Source organism: Cibotium barometz, chromosome 2 (genome assembly GCF_041138505.1).
Source record: "Cibotium barometz isolate CiBa-2024 chromosome 2, ASM4113850v1, whole genome shotgun sequence".
NCBI classification, from domain to species: Eukaryota; Viridiplantae; Streptophyta; class Polypodiopsida; order Cyatheales; family Cibotiaceae; genus Cibotium; species Cibotium barometz.
This window is the reverse complement of record NC_141047.1, coordinates 46870702-46890576: the sequence shown is the minus strand read 5'-3', so window position 1 is coordinate 46890576 and position 19875 is coordinate 46870702. Positions and strand designations below refer to the sequence as shown.

Genomic DNA, 19875 nt, shown 5'->3' with positions numbered 1-19875 from the left:
CGGTCGTGAGTTGTAGTTTTGAGAGACCAAAAAAATTCTTTAAAAACAATCCAAATCTAGCACCAAAAGAATCTTTGACGTGCCTAATAAAGTAGAACTTTAAAAAGAGACTTTTTTGCTTAATTTAAAACATACTTGCAAGTGATTCATTCACTAAATTAACATACTTGCAAGTGATTCATTCGCTAAATTAAAAATTCACTATTTGATGTCTAAGTACAAGCCTATCAACTACAAAATCTTAGAATATTTCAACAAAAAAACATGACACAAAAGTTGCATTAGAGACTCACAACAAAGAGCTTCACTTTGAATACAAAATTATTGCTATCGTTACTAGAAAGTAAAATATAACTACTTTTATCGCACAACTTCAATGTCATGATTAAATAATCTTCATTGATTAAAAAACAAGTTTAATTACGAGACAATTCCTATAAATGCTTCAATAGTGTGACAACATTTGACCAATTTTTTGAACCAATCTCAAAACGCAAGCTCCTCAAAAAGATTTGTGATGCTAGTTTTGAATACAAACAAACGTTGTTCAAAATACTCTCAAAACTTAGAAATCCTTGAACACCCCCAATGAGGATTTAAACACCAAAAATTGTTTGAAACAACAAGTGTCTAAATTTATTCTAGCACAGGAAATTCCTCCTCTTCATGACTAACTTCTTCATCAGTTTGCTCGTGTCCTACAATGAGTGGTTTTGACTCCGTAGTAGTAAGAGGAATATCAATATCCACAGTATGTGGATCTTCATAAGGCTCAAGATCTGCAAAAACTGCATTTCATCATCAGGTCCAAAGGGAGGCAGGTTCTCCAGATGCATCCACCACTCTTGAGTTTGCTGCCATGTTTTTCATTCCAACCTCTTGAAACTCCTCCGGTAATTCTTTCATTGCAGTGACTCGTTGTTGAATAAAACAAACTTGAACTGGATCTAGCTCAACAGCAACAACATTCCTTCCTTTTTTAAGAGCACTAATAGTGGTTGTTCCTAAGAAAAAAAGAATCAACATGGTAAAGCTCACTTAAATGAGCAATATAAAATATGTAAAAATTTAAGGTTGCATGATTACCTGTCCCCGCAAAAAGATCCATGATCCACTCTCCTTTTAAAGATAGAAGCTCAATTAAATCCATCATCAAAAGTTGTGGTTTTTGATAAGGATTCATGATCTCATTTGAATCACCAGAAAGATCCCTAAGCTTTCGACACACGCCTGGTCTATCAAAAATATTTGTTCGGTTAGGTTTCGAAGCAAAATTAAAATTTTCTTTACTCTTCAAACCCGCAGGAGACTAGAAACCAATGGTAGCAAACTCGGCAGCAAAAGAAAGTCTGTCAAGCTTATAGCCTTTGATGTTAGGCTTTGTCCTACAAAAGAAAAAGTTAGGCTTTAACTTAAGCTCCCCCCCCCCTCTTTCTCCCCGCTCTCTTCCTCCCTTTCGCCTCCTCTCTCTCCTTCTTTTCAACAGTAGACACGAATGGCGGAGGCATCCTCTTCGCAGAGAGACTCTACTGAAGCCCCCTCGCCCGCCCCTGATTCCCCCACTGTTCGACTCTCTCTCACCGACGAGGAGAGAGCGGGCTTCATCACCGAGATTGAGCGACTCCAGCAATATTCCGTCATTGGAAAAGTCGTCGGAAGAGCAGACCCAGCTGCGGTTCAAGATCTTCTTCAGAGCCGTTTGCTCACTGATGTGGGCAAAATCGTTGATATACAGTTGCTCGGCCGTGGTTTCTACCAGATTGAGTTCGAGTCCCAGGAGGCAGCTGCACGCATTCTACAGATGTCTCCATTGGCTTTGCGCTCCTCCAGGGCTCATTTTTGACCGTGGATCCATGGTTTTGATCCAGTAGAGCAGAGACCTCCTCCTCTTTCATCAAGAAGGAGGAGAGGGGCTTTCCAGTGATGACAGCTTGTCTGCCGAGACTCCGCAGGGAGTACTTACACCTCTTGCCACAGATTGGGAAGGCCCTAGGGACGTACATCAAGTCACCTCGCAGCATGGCTGCGAGGTGGTTGCCAAGGCAGCGGGTCTTCCTTTTGTGAGAGTTCTTGTTTCAGACCCGGCTCAGCTACCGACGGAGATACAGCTTCCCACCTTGGTAGGTGAATGGTTGGCTCAGAAGGTGGAATACTCTGGCCTCCCGAACCAGTGCTTCATTTGCCGTCAGGTAGGACATCTAGCGAAGGCCTGCCCTAGGCGCACTCAAAGGCAGGCTCAGCGAGACGGGCCTAGCAGGAGCCCAGACAGGCTAGAGCGACACCACAGGAGGCTTCTGACCCACAACAGACGTTGGGGGGCATTGACTTGGAGACGACAGATACCCCGATGGCTGGGCAGGAGCTCTCAAGCAAGCCAGGCGACCCAGAGACAGCATGGGCTCGTCCTGATTGGCAGCGAGTTACTCGGCGCCGTCATCCTACTGTTGAGAGAGAGACAGCTATCCCACGAGGACGGCAGGCCCGCAGCAGCAGTGGGTTCCCACAGGGAACCGATTTAGTGTCCTTTAGGAGGAGTCGACTGGGGCCTCCTTGAAGGGCGCATCGACTTGTCATCCGTAGAGAGAGCCGCAGGAGGAGCCTACAGGTCCGGGCGGCCATTCATCCTCTTCACCCTCTGCTGCCACCATTTTGCCTTCTTCCTCCCGCCCACATTCACCCCCTTCCTCTACTGACCCGCATCCCTCGTCTGCTTCCACCCCTTCACCACGTGACCTTCATCCACCCGCTTTCCCCCCTCCAGTTGTTCCTCGCACCACACCCACTGTTACCCCTCCCCTTGGCCGATCTCCCACACCTCCTGGCAGTGCTCGACGGTCTTTACAGAGCTCCTTCTTGGCGAGCAGAGCTGCGCAGGAGGGTAGCTCCTCTCCTCGTCCCCCCCAGTGGTGATCAGTACCTCCCCCATGGCTGCTATTCCGCATGGATTAGCTTCTTTTGACTATCACCTGTTGACTATCACCTGCGGGGCGAGAGGTTTGGGTATGAGTTCACTAGACACTTCGGTGAACTTGATGACAGCAGGCCGGCTACTTGTCTGAGGGTGCATGTAGCGATTCTTGCCTCACGTGGGGCAACAACCATTGACTCGGCAGTGGCCTTCTCCTTCCCACTTTGTGGCAGCTCACAGACAGATTGGACTATCTCAGCTGCTATGCGATTCATGCGTGCACAGATCATTGAATTTCCACACCATCTTGGAGAGTTGGAGTGCACGGAATTGCTTGCTTACTTCTGGGATTTGGTTAAGTTTATGGTGGTGCCAGGCTCACTAGAGGCCACTGAGCGACATATTGTCATGTATTTGATTGTGGACTCCAGGATGACTCCAGGCTATGTATATGTACATGAGGATGAGGTTCCACATGATCTTGCCAGAGAGTTGGCCACCACTGAGACCTGGAGTTGCTTGAGACAGGCCTTGAGAGGCCGCTTTTCAGGATTTAGGGGACGTTTGGACTCGGATTTCTCTCCGTCCAAACTCGGATTTCTCTCCGTCCAAACCTATCTCCAAGATTGCTCGGCTAGCGGCTGTGGCCGCCTCCTGGTTCTTGCAATCCCCATGAGGCTCATCTCATGGAATGTACAGGGGCTTGGAGGCTCCAATTTTATGCGTTACCACGGGCGTCTGCGCTAGGAGATGATGCGTTGCTTGACTGGTGGTCCAGTGGATGTTCTTATGTTGCAGGAGCATCATTTGTCAGAGAGCCGCATTCGGCGTTGTAGTGAGCCTATGCATAGACACTCTGAGGTGTTTTGGTGAGCATCGTTTGGACCCTCTGTATGTATGTCTATTGCGGATACTTGGCGGGCTGCCATCATTGATAGAGGCATTATTATTCCTGGCAGAGCACAGTGGATGATTTTTCAGTGGTGGGGAGAGAGAGATCAGGCTTGGTCTCCTGAACCTGTATGCCCCGAATCATGAGAGTGCTCGTGCAGAGTTTTGGACACAGATTGATGTTGCTTTGCCTCGAGCTGATGAGTGGTGTATTGGGGGTGACTTCAACATGATTGAAGCACCTGAGGACAGATGTGGTGGTAGCCAGACCACTGTTCATGGCACAGAGCTTGCAGCATGGGAGAGATTATGTATGACATTGAGGGTTGTTGATGTATGGCATTCTGAGGGCTTTGCACGAGAGCGAGGTAGTCTCCTCTTTTCTCGTTCCTCCCTTTAGAGATTGATTGAGTGTCATCCTGATAGTGAGTGGGCAGGGACACAGCCGGCTCAGGCACAGCAGGAGCTTCGCGAGACAGAGGAGCGCAGGCATGATTTTCTGTTTCATAGACAACGGCTTAGTGGACTCAGGTAGGGGACCGCGTGACTGGGGAGTTCTTTTCGATTACTGGGCCTCGACACTCTAGAGCAGGAGTGCGACGGCTCCGTTAGGGCCAATGGTATTATGGCCATGGAACCTGAAGAGATGCGAGAGATTGCTATGCAGTTCTACCGTGAGTTATTGACAGAGGAGGCTCCTTCGCCGACTTGCATGGAGAGTCGAGAGCAGGTTTTGAGATATGTTCGCAGGAGAGTGACTGATGATATGCGCTTGCAGTTATTGGCCCCTTTTTCATGCAGTGAGTTACATGAGGCTTTGTGCTCTTTGGCACGAGACAGTTGTCCAGGAGAGGATGGTCTTCTTCCCTCTTTTTTCTTGCAATATTGGGATCTTTAAAGGAGGGGCTGAGGCTTGCCTTCCAAGAGATGATGGATAGCGGTATGATGCCCGAGGCCGTATCTGAGGGGTTGATTTGCCTTATTCCCAAGGAGGGAGGAAACGCCGAGGAGATTAGACAGTGGCAGCAGCCGATCACGATCTTGAACTCTGCCTACAAAATTATTGCTAAGGCCTTGAGTTTGAGATTGTAGCCTATGCTGGACAGCCTCATCCACCCTACCCAGACAAGTTTTGTCAAGGTCCGTAGCATCCTTGACAATATCTTTACTTTTTGGGAGGCTGTTTCACTTGCTCGTATGAGGGAAGAGCCCTTGGCAGTGCTATTGCTTGATTTTGAGAAAGCCTATGATCGTGTGGATTGGGCTTTTCTCGAGGCCACTATGCTTCGGATGGGTTTCCCTGAGGCTTGGATCAGGGGTGTGGCTACACTTTATAGATCCACTCATAGCCAGGTCTTGTTGGGCTGGGGAGGTGGGGAGCACTTCTCCCTTTCTTGTTCGGTCCGACAAGGCTGCCCTCTAGCGCCCACGCTCTTCCTTTTCTTTGATGAGGCGATGAGCTCTTACTTGACTGCGTAGGATACAGGCCTACAGGGCCTCCGTCTCCCGATGAGGGAAGAGGAGTTATTGGATTTTCAGAGTTCGCAAATGATACAACAGTTTACTTGCATGGCCATGCAGCCAATTTGACTCGTTTTCAGGATGCTTTAGAGCAGTTTTGTGATGCCTCTGGTGCCAAGATTAATTGGCACAAATCATGTGGCTTTTGGGTCAGTAGAGACGAGGTACCGCCATGGCGACCTAGCATGCAGTTTTAGTGGATTCCCCCTGGCACGGCGGTGCGGTATTTGGGATGCCATGTCGGACTTGATTTGACAGTCGAGCAGCAGATTGCTCCTTTACTTTTGAGCATTCGGCGGAAGCTTCTTTTCTGGAGCTTTGTGAGACTTTCTTTGGCTGGACGGGTGGTAGTGGTGGCGAATCAGGTGCTTTTGGCCACTATGTGGTACATTACTTCCTGCTGGATATTCTCAGGCTCATGTATCAGCCAAGTTCAGTGCCTGATCAGGACTTTTCTGTAGTCTGGGAGAAACGGAGGGCCGGCCAGGACCAAAGTTGCTTGGCCAGTTATCACTTTGCCGACAGCACAGGGAGGTCTAGGGATTGTGGACCCAGCTTGCCCCAGAGCCAAGCGCTTTTGGGCAAGCTTATTGTTCGAGGACTCTTACCAGGCGCTGAGCCTTGGAAGGAGCTCCTCTTACACAGACTTGGTAGATGCACTCCAGCTACAGGAGGCCCGTGGTGGCAGGCAGAGGTCCGATGGATTTTCACAGAGATGCGCAGAGTTGGTTTCCTGTGCGGAGGACCGAGGATAGATTTGCATGTAGTTTGTTGAGGACATGGGAGCAGCTATGCCCTGCTTTGATCCAGATTCCTCCCTCTTGCACTGAGGAGATCATGAGACAGCCCCTGGTTTGGAATCCACAGGTTCGGACAGATAGAGGCTACATGGTTGGATCCAGACCGCATGTTTCTTGGGGAGCTTTGACTGTTGGACCTACTCGGTGCCTTGGTGATTGGATACAGTTTCGACAGCTTCGTGAGGAGTAGCAGAGTTTGAGGCTTGCAGGTTTGAGGGGTGTTCCGCAGATGATTAGTGGTATTGAGGCAGCAGTGCCAGAGACTTGGTTACAGCCCAGGATTTAGACTCCACCCACTTGGATGGGGGCATTCACGTGTTTGGAGATACTCATTGCAGTGAGAGGCTGCTCTGGGGATTGCACATTGTTCTTTGAGGTGGGTGAGGGTGGACGACTTCGCAGAGTCATGACTGAGTCGGAGCTTGTGGTTGACTGCATCTTTCAGCGGATCTGAGTAGTAGGAGCTTGTGGGGCAGACTTTGGCATGTTGACCCAGACCCGGAAGCCATCATCGTTGACTCTGAGTGAGGCCTTTGGGCATGGGAGGCCCGGCCACTGGCCCGTTTCCCATGGGACCCAGGCGAGTGGTAGTGAAGAGACCCTTTTGCCTTGGCAGAGAGACCACCCACGCCGTTCTTTCAGTATTCGGCACGGCTTGGCAGACATATTTTGCTAGCTCAGCGAGATAGGCCAATCCAGCTGTTTGCAGAGCATTGGCGGCATGAGGGCATTTCAGCAGAGTTCCTGACTGCATTCTGGCAGCGCATTTGGAGTAGTAGACAGCCTAGGCATACAGTTACCTTTCAGTGGGGCTGGTTGCTCTCATAGAGCCATTGCTGTGGGCACTTGGCTCAGTTTTCGGTGGCAGACCTGTGGTGGACACCCACCACAGGAGACACAGAGGCACTGCCTCTGGGATTGCACTCTTGCACAACAGATCTGGCGATGGATTTTGCGATTATACAGCCACCTTGGGGGTGACCATATCTTTACATGGGGTGCTGTGGCTTGGAGCACTCTTTCAGGACCCGCGCTTGGATATGAGACGACAACAGATAGTCTTGCTCTTCAGGCTCAGCGAGGTCACCTTCTTCCACTTCAGGTTCTAGACTTCAGCACTGCTTTATGGTCGGGACTCGGGAGAGGGCGATCCTCGCTGGGAGCTCATTAGCAGCCTGGCAATTCGGTTTGTATGGCGGGCACGCTTGTAGATGTATCTTTGAGTAGAGGGTCATTCCGCCAGCTGAGACTGTTTGGGACTTTTGGCTGGAGCTTATCCACACACTTCGAGGTCAGTTTGACAGACTTCAGGGGACTTCAGACTCCATGATCCTTCGCAGGCTTGCCTTCCTTTTCGACTATGGAAGAGCGGCCCGTTCTTTAGTGAGCAACAGGGCATTGTGCACTGGAGCTATAGGCCACCTGTGTGGCTATTCCCCCCTCCACCTCATACTTGAGATAGCTTCAGAGAGTCTGGGTGTGTGAGTGGGAGAGCCTCCCTTTGTCTATACTTTGATCCCGCCTGATCGGGAGTTTGTAGCCCACGGGGCAGTTCTGTTGTTGGTGGAAGGATCTTTTTGTGGAAAAAAAAACTTAAGCTTTTATAACTTGCAAAATAATCCTTGAAATTTAACATACCATATGCATAGCTGATGGACCATTTGATTGTCAACGAAAGCTTTCTCTGCAGAGCAGAGATTTGATCATGAGCATGAAAAATTACCGGTGCCCTGATTCAGCCATTGTGACCTTCTTGAATGCGTTGATGACTCTTTTATATGCACTTATGCACTTACACCGTACTTTACTTCGTTGTGTATTGAGTGTGGTGCCTTAAATCCATACGGAGCATCAGCAATGGCTAAAGTAAAATGTTGTGCAATCACAAACGATTCCATGTTCTCTACTTTGCCTTCATGAACAAAATATTAAACTGGTTCTGCAGACACATCATCAGAAATGAAAATATTTGCCTCTTGAATGGTCTCCAAAGTTTGTGCCTCTTCTAATCTCTTCCACTCTGCCCTTGCGCGACTCAAATGTTGCTCAAACTCTTGAGGAATGCTCTTTACGAGGTGCTCGAGACTTGTTAAAATGAAAATAAGTAAACATTAAATGTATTCTAGAATACACATTGACTGGATTACAAAAATCAAAATCAATTTTTTGAAATATTTGATCTAAATTTTTACAAAACCTTCAAAAATACTCAAATAAAAAAAAATCTATTCAAATATGTAGTTTACTTACCGTATTTTTGATGAAAAGATAAATGAAACGCTCTAAGGAGCTTGGCTGACTAGTGATGGGATGAAACATTTGAACCTCGTTTCAATCCTTGCAATTAAGTTTTTCAATCATGATTCTTTGCATTTACAAGAAAGTATTTTGCCTATTTCAAAAAAAAACAAAATGAAAAAACAACTTTAGATGAAATAAAATACGTAGATTAAAAAGAAGAATTAGCAACGTACTGTTCTAATTCCTTTGCCATTTCATCGAGTGTCAAAGAACCTCCTTTCACTCGTGCCAAGATGGGTATGATAATATTTTTCTCGCGTATTCCTTGCATTGCTCCGCCAATTTGTGATACGCATTTCTTCAGGAATTGGCTTCAAAGTGTCCTCATTTCCTGTTCCTTTGCCCTTTTGACTTCCAGGTGGGAGCTTTACTTTTTGCCCTTTGATTTTACCTTCCTCCCAAAGCTTGAAAATGTCTTCTTGTAGATCCCATATCTCTCCATCACGAAAGGCCAACTGAAAGAAATTGTCATGACTTCGAATATTTGTTTTTCCAGAGCGTCCAGCTTTGCTTGACTTCTTTGTGACAAGGCTAGCTTGCTCACAAAGCTTGATTTTGAAAGCTTCATCAACTTTATGACCTTGCTAAATATGATTGATCCACTCGTTGTGAAAAAATCTTATCTTTTGTAAGAAAGACATGGATAGTCGCATCTCGAAATTAATGTTGTGATCAAGGGCAAGTAGCTTTGCATCATCATCACTTAACCTAGCATAGACCCATGCTAGGACTGTCTTATAGCTCTCTACATGAGGATACTCAGCACAACTCTTTTTTAGCAATGAGAGAGTGAGTTCCCCCCAAGATAAAGTATTTGTATTGATTGATTTTAGTAAAATTAAGGGTCTCTCATCAACCATATGAAACCTTTTGGCTTTATTTCTTATGGTATTAAGACCAGAAGATTCTGAAGGATCAGAATTTGGAGCTCCAGGTCCAGAAAGCAAAGTATCACTTATATCTTGAGACTTTGACCCAGAAGTATCTTCAAGAACTTCAACATCTTCCTGTGAGTCATCTATGTTTGTACCTTCATTCTCTTCATAAATCAAAATCATCAGTGGAGTGGTTGGTATTATACAAATTGTCATGATGCTCTTGAAATGCTTCAAAAAAAGACTACATAAAAAAAAAGAAAAAATCATTCTAATAAGTATAAGAAGATTTGAAGACTTGATAGAGTGAACTTAAAAGTAAGAACCAAAGCGTAACTTATGCAAAAGTAAGAACACTATAACCATCTCTCTATATACTAGAATACATGGTAAACTCATTAAACCAGACATAAAAAGTAAGCCAAACTTCCTTCTTGCTAAGATTCATTCAAACTAAACAAGACAAACTTCTTGTATACTAGAATGCATTCTAGCATATGCTAGAGCAGACAAACTTCTTGTATACTAGAATACATGCAAACTAGACTTGACTAGACCTCTAAGTGTTTCAAGATATGAGCTAGAAAGACAAGAATTAAATAGACTAAAAAACAAAGAATAGTTCTCAACGTATTCTAGAATACACAAAGACAAGAAGTTTTATGAACTACGTGTACACTAGAATACATACAAGCTAGACTAGACAAACTTCATGTATATTATTAGAATACATGCAAACTAGAGTTGACTAGACCTCTACGTATTCCAATATATGAGCTGGAAAGACATGACTCAAACAAACTTGAAAAAGAATAACAGTTCTCTACATATTCCAGAATACACAAAGATAAGAAATTTTTTTAACACTAATGAAAAAAAGGTCAAGAGAAAGACATCCATACCCGTTTGCGAGTAATCATTGCATCTTTAAACTCTTACTAGGTAGAAACAGGATTCATCTCTTCAAGCCGAAAATCTGCAGAGAAAACTCTAACTGCAAGAAACTTCCCTTTGTTGTTGTCTACCAGATGATGATGAATGATCCCACGAGATATACTTTCTTTGACTTCAACAATACGACCATAAGTTAAATACTTTGTATTTTTAGAGTAGTCTCCTTTTTCTTCAGCAATAGAAAGGAAAGGTGTGTTTGGCTCAATGATTGTCTTGTGCTTACCTACCATGCCAAAGTGAATTGTCTAAGCAAATCCTCTCGTGCTTTACCTCTTGCACTACTCCAAAGAGTTGTAGCTTCGATGCTTGAAGACTTTTTCTACTGATGTTGAGTTAAAGGTGTGCTTCCTTGAGATGATGGAGGAAGTCCATGAGTAGCTAAAACCATTTTGCTTGATGGTGGTTGATCTTGTATCTCTGGAAACTGGTGAGCTGCTAAAAGTTGTCTTCTTGGCTCACTTGGATGCCTATCAGGGTTTGGAAGAGTCATAGTCACTTGAGGTGTCTGAAAGTGAGGACTAATTGGAGCAGGTTGAGATCGGGAAGGTGTCAAGACTCCTGAACGTCTTGAGCCACCCACAAAGACAGATGTAGTTGCTTGATTACTTTTCTTTTGCTTCTTAGAAGTTCGAGCATCACGTATTGGTGAGGCCATCTTAATCCTAAACAAGACAATAAAAAATCATTATCTCATTGTTGCTAAGATAAACAAACAGAGACAAAATCATATTTCTCATGAAAAAATATGATTTGTTAAGTGAAACAACATTTAAGATTAGCAAACGTGTATGTGAGCAAACAAACGAGAAAGACAAAAAGTGAAAGAGAACAAATAGACATAGAGAGAAAGAGAGAGAGAGAGAGAGAGAGAGAGAGAGAGAGTTAACCTCCATGTAAGAACGGACCTAGATGTGTAAGCAAACATGAGATAGGAATGTAAGAGAGAGAGCTCCTCAGCACACTAGAGATAAAGAGGGAGAGAGAGATGTATTCTAGAATACAATAGGTTATTTTCCTCCAAAGATGTGTTTTGTAATTGAATTTCAACAAATGACTTTCTAGAGCTATGTATTCCAGAATACAACTCACAAGAAGCTTCAAAACACAATACAGAGATATAAAAGAGAGGAGAAAGCACTAAGAAATGAATAGATCAAACCCAAAACAATTAGGACCCTTTTTATCACCAAAGTACTTACAGAACCTCTTTCTTAAACACAATTTGAGAAAAATTTATCCCCAAAATCTATCTTCTGCTATGTTGCTTTGATGGAGATTCTAACCGCTCTGTTGGCTTCAAAAGGGGAGGTAAAACCCTAGGACACCTGGTCCAAATACTCCCGGGTTGCTCCTCCTTCGTTTCTTATGTTAAAACTACAGTTTGCTATTTTTTAGTCACGCACGCGTGCGTGTGACGCGAACTGAGAGCTTTTGCTTTCTTTGCATGTCTTCTCAAATTAGATAAAAAAGCAAATCCTTTTTGCATGAAGGTCTATTCTAATGGTTTACATTGAGTTTGGGTTATTATAGAACACAGCTTGCCGAAGCCGTGTATTCTGGAATAATACAACTCAAGTGTAGAGAGAAGTATTCCAGAATACAACTTGATGAAGCTGTGTATTCTGGAAGACAACTCAAGTGAAGAAAGAAGTTATATTCCTGAATATAGCTTATTGAAGCTCTATATTCTAGAATACAACTTAAGTGTAGAGAGAGAAGTTGTATTCCAGTATACAGCTTGCTGAAGCTGTGTATTCTGAAATACAACTCAAGTGCACAGAGAGAAGTTGTATTCTAGAATATAGCTTGTTGAAGCTGTGTATTCTAGAATATAGCTTGTTGAAGCTGTGTATTCTAGAATACAATCTCAAGTATAGAGAAAAATTATATTTTTGAATACAGCTTGTTAAAGCTTCATATTTTGGAATACAACTCAAGTGTTGAGAGAAGTTGTATTCCAAAATACAACTTGTACAAGCAATGGATTTTGGAATACAACCTTAAAGTGCAGAAGTGTTAAATTTTTAAAAATGTGACTTCAAGCTTTGTATTCTAGAATACAAACTACTTAATAGACAAGAATTAATAGACAAGAAACATGGGAACTTATCGATTTTTGTGTTGTATTCCAGAATACAACACAAGAATTAGCTTTTAAAAAAATGAAGTCATTATAATTTTTAAAAATTATTGATTAAATCTTTATTTTATAAAATATTATTTTTTCAATCTCTCTTTTTTTCTTAATTTACATATGATATCTTCTTTTTGGTATTTTTGTGTATTTAAAAGACAAACAATTCTTTCAAAAAAATATCTTTAAAAAAAAAGTCTATTTTTGAAATCACTTACCTCCTTAGATAATGTTTTTGTTTTTCTTCCTAGCCATAATTTCCTCGTAGCAAACTTTGAACAAAATGACAATGAAAGAAAAATTCAAAATTGTAGCAAATAACAAAGTAATCAAGAAAATGCATACCTTACAGAATTAAACTCAAGAAAAATGCTCCAAATTTTAAAAAACGCTCTTGTGGTTCTCTTAGCAGGCAGACCCTTGGAATGTGTGTCTAAAAAGGACTTCCTCTCATCTTTTAAGTCTCATTTTTTATAATAATTAATAATTTTAATATTTAAATTAATAATATTATTTTTGAATCCAACCATTAAAAGAAAGTTATTTGGATTTGAGATTACACTCCACTTTGTAGCTTAGACCATTGTTTTTTAGAGAAACTTAGAGGTTTGAAGTTCCTAGTCATGGCAGGGCAACAAAATTCTCTCTCAAGCTCGTTTTGCTCTTTTCAAGTGCCTGTATCCGTACTCACTCCTAAAAGTCTGAGCCAATCTATCAGTGTGATGATGATGTTACAAGCCCATTATTTGCTAATTTATCAAATTCTGATACCGATGTTCCAGTTTCTCCATCATTAGTTCAGCCTATTCGTGTGGAGACAACCGCTCCCTTGAGAAGAAAAGACAAGTTTTTGCATCGCAATGCATTGAGAGAGGCATGTAGGGTGTATTGTTGTAAAAAAAACTGCTTGAGGACACTTGGATTCAGAAAAATTAAGCAGGAACGTGAAAACTTCTTTGCTTTAAAACGTGCTCAATAGAATACAGCATTACATGGTTTTTTATTAAGGTCTGGAGAGAAGATAAAATATACAGTTTTCGGCATGATTGTGTGTCGAAAGTGTTTTCTTCACTCAAGTGTTTTGTTTAAGCAATCAGCAGATGCAAAAGATCTTCAAGCGGTTGCAATGGGTGGTGGAAGAAGATTCACGGTACTCATTTAGTACACGTGACACTCCTCAGCTGTGTTTTCTCAAGAGCTGGATGGAACGATTTGTCACTTACAATGGTGAGCGCATGCCAAATTTAAAATTCACCCATTTGCTTGATAATTTTACAAAGAGAAGTTTATAACCTCTACGTGGAAACGTTGAAAGGAAGGAACATGTCATTTCTTTCATTAACTTCATTTCTTAGAGTTTGGAGACAATATTTTGCTGATGTGAAAATTTCCAAGAAAACTAGAATGGGGGTTTGTCAAATTTGTGCAGAGCTTAAAGCCAAAAGAGATGTTGCAAAGACATTTGAAGAAAAAGGTATGTTTAATTTGTGTTTTTTGTACGTTTTAATTTATGAATGAGAATTCCAAGTGGTATAATTTAAACTAGCTTTACATTGTTTTGAGTTTTTCAGGTCCTATTCTACAAGCACTTAAAGCTCATCGAGAACAACAAAGTATAGAGCGTCAAAAGCTAGCAAATCATCGAAAGAAGTGCCTTGAGCAGAAAGAAATGTATTTGGGATTAGTCATAGATGGAATGGATTAAAAGAAGACGTTGATACCCCATTTTATGTGTGCTCCAAAGAATTTGAAGGAAGAGAATTTCATACAACTACACGTTGTTGGAGCCCTCATCTTTAATGGCATCATGACGTCGAAAGTTTTTATTAACTTTCCAAATTTACACAACGACCCTAACTTGACCATCACCATAATTCAGAAAATAGTAAGTGAATGTCAAGGAGAATTACCTGGCACACTTTATGTGCAGCTAGGTAATACGGCAAGGAGAATTACCTGGCACACTTTATGTGCAGCTAGATAATACGGCAAGGGAAAACAAAAATCAAATAGTGCTTGCTTATTTGAGTATGTTGGTGCAGCAAGAAAGTTTTCAAAAAGGTGAAACTTGGATTTTTGTTGGTGGGTCACACTCATGATCAAATTGATCAGATGTTTAGCAAGTTTTCAGTCAAACTTGCTAAGAAAAGTGCATTTGACCTTCCAGAGGTGTGCACAATTCTTAAAGAAGCTTATGATCCTGTGTGCGAGAAATTCATGTTTTGAAAGGCACCTATGATTTTAGAGAGTTTTCAACAGGTGGAGATTTTGCAAGCCCTACATTCGCTCAGCTTAATGACCATAGTTTCCAACATCAATTCAAAATAAAAGAAAAAGAAGCTGAAACACGTTTGTGGTATAAGAAGTACTCTAACTCAGAGGCATGGCATCCTCAGGATGGTTTGAAGTTTTTACTCAGTGTCCCAGAACGACAAATTCTTTAGGTAGCAAAAATGCTTTTGGCATCAAGCATTAAGGCAGCAAAAGCTCAAAAAGAAAAGCGAGCCATCAACAATTATCAGCAATGTTTGATAGAAATTAAAGAGACCATACAATCAGCACGTGTATTTTCTAGCTTGCTCACTTGGATGGTGGAATACATTTTTTCATGAGTAAGAAATCTTGATTGAGGAAGTTCAAAGCAATTCAAGATCACTGATGAATCTGGAGCCCTTTCTTTGAAGGGTACAAGAACTTGAAGACCGTGATCATAATATTCAAATGCCAAATCAACAAACAGAATTACCTGAAGAATTGCAAACATTGGTGCATGGGGAGACTCACGAAGCGTATGTTGGTGCTAGAAAGACTAGTCAACGACGGCTACAACAGAAGAAAATGTGGGAAGGAAATATTGAGGAGCTCACTGTAGGTGCAATGATTGTAGTGTTAGCAAACAGATGATGAAAGCGGATGTCCTTTTTGGTTGGCAAAGGTACTTAAAGTCCTTGAGGAAAATGGAAAAGTAAGTTCAATTGAGGTCCACTGGTACAAGGTCAATGGAGATGATGCATTATTAGGAAAATATTATCCAGAGATGATTCGAGTAAATAAAAAGGGAAAGAAAGCAAATCGTAGTCAACGTCGCGTGGATAGCCTAAGCATGGAGGATGTGGAAGTTCTTGTTTATGGTTTTACCTTGAAAAAGTCGGGTCATGTATGAGAACAAACCAAAAAAATTCTTCTGGAGAAAGTCAAAGATTTAACACACGAGAGGCATAAGACCTCTCATTGTAACCAATTTCGTGGACATTATATTTTATTGCAAATTGAGTATTTTTTTCTCAAAAAATGTGTGATTTTATGAGAAACTCTATCATCTTTCAAAGTATTGAAGTGTAAAACTTGCACTTTTTAACAATTTTTTTGAGCTTTTTAGGACCTCGTGCTCTTTTTGGTTGCTCTTTTTGGTTTAAAAAATAGTGTTTTTTGAGATATTTTATCATTTTCAAAAATGGGTTGTATTTTTTATGGTTTAGTTGTACTTTTAAATGGCTGGATGTTACAATCAAAAGTGAGGAAAAAGATTGAATTAGATGCATGCTAGAAGAGGTAATGAGTAGACAATACGAGAGAACATTAACACGAGCATGACATGTTATAGTCTAGATAAGCTTACTAAGTTAAAACACCACCATCAAGACCCAAGGAAACTAGAATTCAATTAGTCATAATCAAATCACACATTAACTAGGAATAACCCACATAAGAGAGAGTAGCTCTATCATCTAAGAAAGTTTTATAGCTCAATATGCTAATATGTCTTACAAAGCCTGAGTAAGAGGATTCTTCTTGGCTAGTTTTGACATGTGTTGTCTTGATTTCTTAATTCAAAAATTTGTTGACTTGGAAGATAGGCTCAACCCTACCTTGAGCCCACACAAAAATCCCTCAAGTACATATGTTAAAAGTCTCTCAATCCATGTAAGACTTCTAGAAGGATTCTTCTTGGCTAGTTTTGACATGTGTTGTCTTGATTTCTTAATTCAAAAATTTGTTGACTTGGAAGATAGGCTCAACCCTACCTTGAGCCCACACAAAAATCCCTCAAGTACATATGTTAAAAGTCTCTCAATCCACGTAAGACTTCTAGAAGGATTCTTCTTTATTATTCATACTTTCAGACTCATCAACGTGCTTTTCACCCGCCTCCACAAGCTTGGCATGTGTTTTTTTAAACTAGAGTTACCATGCCATGTAGACGTAAGGCCCACTTCTATTTTATGACTCATCACAATTCTATATATATATTGGCATTATAACCTATACCAATGTATTTATAAATCATACACATGGTATTTACAATGAGCACTTCACTTATTCTCACATGGTATTTACAACAATGACCACTCCACTTATTCTCACACCTAATACATAATATTACATAGAAATCCTTGGAATCCTTCATTGGAAACAAGAGCTGAATCATCATCAAGCCTTTGAAGATAAGCAGCTAGCTTCTCATCATACAAGCTTTCCACGTTGCCATCAAAACCTTATGAGCATTTAAGTTCTTCTTCCATCTAGTGTATCAATGCATCCATAAACACTTTGATAGTTCTTGTGTATCCATTCTTGTGTATCCACCCCTTCTTTGGAAGTAGGTTCTTGTGGTTTTGTCACTTTCTCTTTTCCCTTAGAGCAAGCTTTCAATGGTGTTACATGCTTTACTCAAGTGATTTCACTCCTTCCAAAGCTACACCCGATTGTACCCATTCTTCCTCCTTACAAGCATTACATACACCTTTCCACATGCCACACAGTTATTTCTAATGGAACTGTTGACTTTTAGAACACCCATAGCCTTAATTGAACCTGAATGAATACCTTACACCTTGGCACTTATGTGCTCGAGATCTGGTTCACCTAAAGATATCCTTCTTTCATATGAGAGTGGGTTATGACTTGTATCCATGTTTGTAAAGACAATGATTGGGATAAGAATACTTGAAGTTGATATTTTTACCCTTAGCTTTGCATATGATATATTTCCAAATCATCCTCAAGCCCGTGTAATGGCTATCACACTTGTTTCTTCTAATGGCTATCACACTTGTTTCTTCTTCAGACTTTTCCATCTTTATACTAAGTGCATCCAATGCATTTTTAGTCTTTTGTTTCCAAATTGCAGTCCTTACACTAGGTACCACATTCCATAGGCTTACTGTCTTCACTCCAGATGTTATTATAAAGGGTATTTGACTAGTGGTAACTTTGTAGGAGATATGGTAAGCCTAAGTTGTAATCCTTAGGTTAGGTATCATATTACATAGGCATTATTGTATCCACCCATGTGGTAGTATAAAGTGTGTATGACCAATGGTACCTTTGTAGGAGATACGGTAAGCCTAAAGCGTAGCCGGACAAGATTATGTGTTCCCAAATTAGTTTGACTAGCTTCCACCATTTTAGTGAGAATAGCACACAACATCTTGTTGGTGCTTTTGGCCTATCCATTGGCCTATTTGTAATAAAGCAACTATTTATGATGTAAAACTAGAAATCTTATTAAAAGATGTTTAATAACCTTATTAATGAAATGCAAATCTCTATCGTAAGCAAACAATCAAACCTTGAAATCATATGCTCGTATAAGAATTTAGCCGCTGTATAAGTATCGCTGCCAATATAATTGGTTTGTGTTAATCTATCAGTAGGATTAATGGGTCTTAAAAAATCAGTTTTACATTTTCAAATGGTTGTTTGATGAACAATGTTGATATTTCACTGATTTCATACAATTGAAATCCCACCTCTAGCGTAGGAATATTTCACATTATGCATGGCGATGGGCTGAATGATGTAACAAAACCCAACGATAAGTCTTGTATATATGGGTACAGATAAGAAATGGGCACCCACTTAAGTTGGGTGGTCAGGCAAATCCCATGTGTATGTATACAACTTTTGATAATATGAATGGAGGAATTCAATCATTTCTCAAGTACAAGGATTTCTTCTTCTCTTGAGATCTTACCTTCTTGATTGCTTAGTTTTAGAATGCATGCTTATGTGTGTGGTTGGAATGTGGTGAGTGTGCATGCTTGCTAGCTTGAGTGGGAGTGTGATTGAGCAAGAGTGGAGAAGAGGGCGATTCAAGATATCTAGCTTAACAATTGCCTTTTATAAGGATTACTTAGAAGATTGAGAGTAGGTAAAGGGCTCAAAAAATAGGGATTGACACACCTCTTGGCCTCTTTTACCTCTTCAATTGGGACTTCCATGATCCAAGACATTGTTGGAAAAGAGGGATTAACACACCTCTTGGCCTCTTTTGTCTCTCCAATTGGGACTTCCATGATCAAAGACAGTGTTGGAAAAGTATTTTCTTAATGCTCCAACCTCATGTTATTTATGCGGATGTGCTCTAATATGTAGGGTCACCTTTATGAGGAGTAGCCTCCCATTGCGAATGAGTAGCCGCCCACCAGTGCGGGTGAGTATCCAGGCAATTCCTAGTTTAGACACTAGATGGTGGAGCCAGGTGTGGCAAGATGGTTAGGAGACGGCTTATATAGACTTTTTGGAACTTTGCCAAGTAGAATGCATGATTTTGCAAGCTCAATGCCCACATTAGTGAGTGTTGGATAGCAAACTAAGAACACACTATTCTTAGGTTTGCATGGCCCGTTTGAGGACCAGACGATCTCAAACAGACATGGGAGCTGCATAATATCCCTATGATACTTTGTTGTAGTCTAATATGGTCCCATTCGGGTGATATGATTAGTTGGTCATTTTGGACCAAGTCATGGGTGAACTGACACGGGCGAACATGGTGACCTTGGGTACTATATATAGACTAGTTTGGTGGCCTTATTTCATCATTGAGTTTATTGTATTCCAGCACTCTTGTAAGCAAGACATCCTCTATCTAGAGTCTGTCTAGAAGCTTACCTAGAGTATATGGATAGGCAGACATCAATTTGTAATCAAGTTTGTAAGATGTAATATTGTTTACTCTCTATTTCTTTCTACAATTTAGTGCTTTGTATTATGTTGATCTTTCTTTCACTACTATGTATTTTTGCATGGTATCAAGGCATAGGCTCTAGGCAAAGCTTATGGCAATTTGCTATTTAAAGGCGTATTTGGAGAGATGGCCCAACTGACAAATAATTCAGTCGTTGATGCCCATCCTCCATCTTTTGATGATGGGAAGTTGGATGGGACAAGTTACAATCTGTAAGTTTAAGATTATATCTATTCTTGATTCATATGAGTTGTGGAAAACTGCAACTGGGGTGATACAAAGTCGAGTCCTACTTTAGATCCAACAAATCCACTATGGACCATACTACCAAATCTTGTTCTTGCTTTGGCATGGAGGCGAAGAAATGTAGATACGTTGTGTGCCATCGTCACCACCAGCATTATTGATTTGTGATGATGTGAATTCAATATACCACCACAATTTTTGAAGCATGCAAGTTCTAAAGAACTAGTATGAGATGAGGAATCGAAAAAGGATTCAAAACCTTGAGAATTAGC

General features: G+C 41.2%; 1 pseudogene across 1 annotated transcript; it reads left to right on the top strand.

Moving 5' to 3' along the window:
- The first annotated feature begins 1495 nt into the window (after window positions 1-1495).
- LOC147641155 (uncharacterized) lies at window positions 1496-5399 on the top strand (annotated as a pseudogene). The gene is made up of 2 exons (XR_015267788.1): window positions 1496-1867; window positions 1900-5399. The product of XR_015267788.1 is annotated as an uncharacterized LOC147641155 (transcript).
- The last annotated feature ends 14476 nt before the right edge of the window (window positions 5400-19875 follow it).